This window comes from Arachis ipaensis, chromosome B02 (genome assembly GCF_000816755.2).
Source record: "Arachis ipaensis cultivar K30076 chromosome B02, Araip1.1, whole genome shotgun sequence".
Lineage (NCBI taxonomy): Eukaryota > Viridiplantae > Streptophyta > Magnoliopsida > Fabales > Fabaceae > Arachis > Arachis ipaensis.
The window spans coordinates 104,878,665-104,881,435 of NC_029786.2; positions in this window are offsets into that span (position 1 = coordinate 104,878,665).

Below are 2,771 nucleotides of genomic sequence, written 5' to 3' on the forward strand. Positions count from 1 at the left end.
AAAAAAAAGATTTTATATTGAATGTAAAAAAATTTTCAAATAAAAAATAAAATTTTTTATAAAAATTGAATTATTTATTTTATTTTATAATATAAATTTGTATTAACAATTTTATTTTTTTATACAAATGTATTTTTTAATGAATTTTTATAAGGGAAAAAAAAACCATTTGATAATTGTATAACATATATTTTGTTTTTTTTTTATATTTTTATTTTTACTATTAAAAATTTACTAAACACACCAAAATTTTTTTAACAATTTAAAATCTTTCAAACAGCATATAATTAGTCTTGTTATATCGCCAAATTTTTAAATTAATTTTAATATAAAAGTTGGAATGGTGTAATACGGTAATACCTCTATAATATAACAGTGTAATATGCTGCTATTATACTAAAATTTACCTGAATTAAAAAACTCGACCAATGATTTATGTAGTTTGAACCACTTAAAAAAGTTGTTACTAACAATTCCTATAAGGCTGAATATTTGAGAGGATTGAGAGAGATTTATTGAAAAAGAACGACTTCGATTGAGAGAAAGGAGAATATTGCTTTAATCAATGGCCACGATATGTCCAACGATGATCAACGACATGGAGGCTTAGGAGAATCGTGACTAACAATTTTTATTGAAGTCGTCCGTGTAGCGTGTCATTGTACATTTGTATGGTTCATACCTCCCCATTCATTTACCTCTTCGGATGGACAACTTCATAGTTGCCTTCAAATTCTTTTTTACTTTCACTTTATAATCTTTTTAATTGATATTCAGGTTGGGTCAGGTTCGTCAACAGTATAAGACAACCGTTTGAACTCTACATACAATATAATGACAGACATTTGTGATTGAGTTTGACCGTATATTAAGAACATCTCTTTTATAAACTTGCATTATCATTGATGCACATTGTTTGAAATTGAATGAACTCACTAAATATTAATATAGGACGCCTGTATTAAAATTTTTGTCATTCTCTTTAGTTTGAGAATCTATACTTCGAAAAATAATACTTTTAAAACTCATCGAATAATATCATAAGAGAAACGAAAAAAATACAAGAATTGTCACACATAAATATTACATCTTTAGTTGCATCTGATAAAATTTGACCATCATAATAGACTTTTAAATTAACGACAAAACTAACTTTCGCTAAGCACATAAGAAAAAAATATAAATGAAAAAATTGCTTGTGGCGAAGAAGAATAATTATAAAAGGAAAAGTCTAGGAGGCCAGCAATTTGATTGAATTTTGGCCAGCATGTAACTAGTAGAGAAATGTGAGTCATCGGATGAAATCTCACACCAATCTTACACCATTAGATTATCATTGATGGCTATTTGATGGCTACCAATAACAAAAGTTGCTGGCCCCTTAGCATTACTCTATATAAAATTAAACGGGAGAGGAGTGGCATGTAAAGAGAAGAATGTTATATATAGATAATTTTTTTTTTTAAAATCGTTAGCCACAAGTGTTATTTTTAAATATTTTAAAATTTCTTCAGTAAAAAATCGTCAATAACAAAATTACTTTTCAAAGATTCTTTCCTGTAAAAAACGTTAGTCAAGTTTTTTTAGAGATAATTTTATCTTTTAGAATTCGTCAACAATAATTTCATTTTGGCTTTCTGTCCTACTTCAAATTGATATTCATGATTTCTACTTACACTAACTATCTCTCATATTAAAGTATTACACAAAAGTATGATAATATTAAACTAAACTACACCTCATTTTTGCAGGAATTTTTTTTAATAAATAATTTAATTATTTTATTTATGGATATATATTATTTGTAACTTATTTACCAATTTGTATTCTTTTACTTATCCCGTTTATACTATAAATGAATTAAAGTTGTGAAGTCATGTACCGCCTTGTACGTATCACGTTTATACACGTGTTGTGATACGTGGTTTATCTCGTTTACACTGTAAACGAGATAAGACTTACGTGCCTATATAAGCAAGTCGTGTACAGCGTCTGAAATGTCCTTTTCATTCTTTCTTTTGCTTCATTTCTCCCTCTTTCGGACTTTTTTTTTAATATTCTTGAGATACTCGAACATTATGGCGCACGCAGATGCACGAGATGATGACATCAACCACTTGAATGTGACATGGCATATCGCGGGAATAATTGACTTTTAGGTTAGTATTGTTTTTCTCTTTTAAACAATGTTTAATTACTCTGTTGGTCCCTATAGTTTCGCGAAATTTTTAATTATAGGTCCCTATACTTTTTTTTCTTTTTAATTGAGTCCTTGCACCAATTTTTTTTAATTGGGCCCCTACACTTTTTTTTCCCTTTAATTTAGGTCCTTGCACCAATTTTTTTTTTAGTTGGATCTTTATAAAATTAAGTCAATTACTACTAAGAGGGACCTAATTGAAAAAAAAATTAGTGCAGAGACCTAATTAAAAGAAAAAAAAAGTATATGTACCTAATTGAAAATGTTGCGAAACTATAGGGACTAACAGAATAATTAAACCTTTAAACAAATAAGCATATAGTTATAATTAGGGTACTTTTATAGATTTAGTATTATTATACATTATTAGAATAGATTATGTTTTGATAACATGAAATAAGTTTATTGTCATATTAGCTTTTGTTAAGTATTGAAATATATTATTAGTAAGTTGTTCTAGTGAGTATTAGTTGTAATGTTATTAAATAAAACTTTTAAAATGTGTGATTTAGGAAATTAAGTTTTCAAAAGAAATTAATTAATTTTGAAGAATAATAAAATTTTGAAGAAT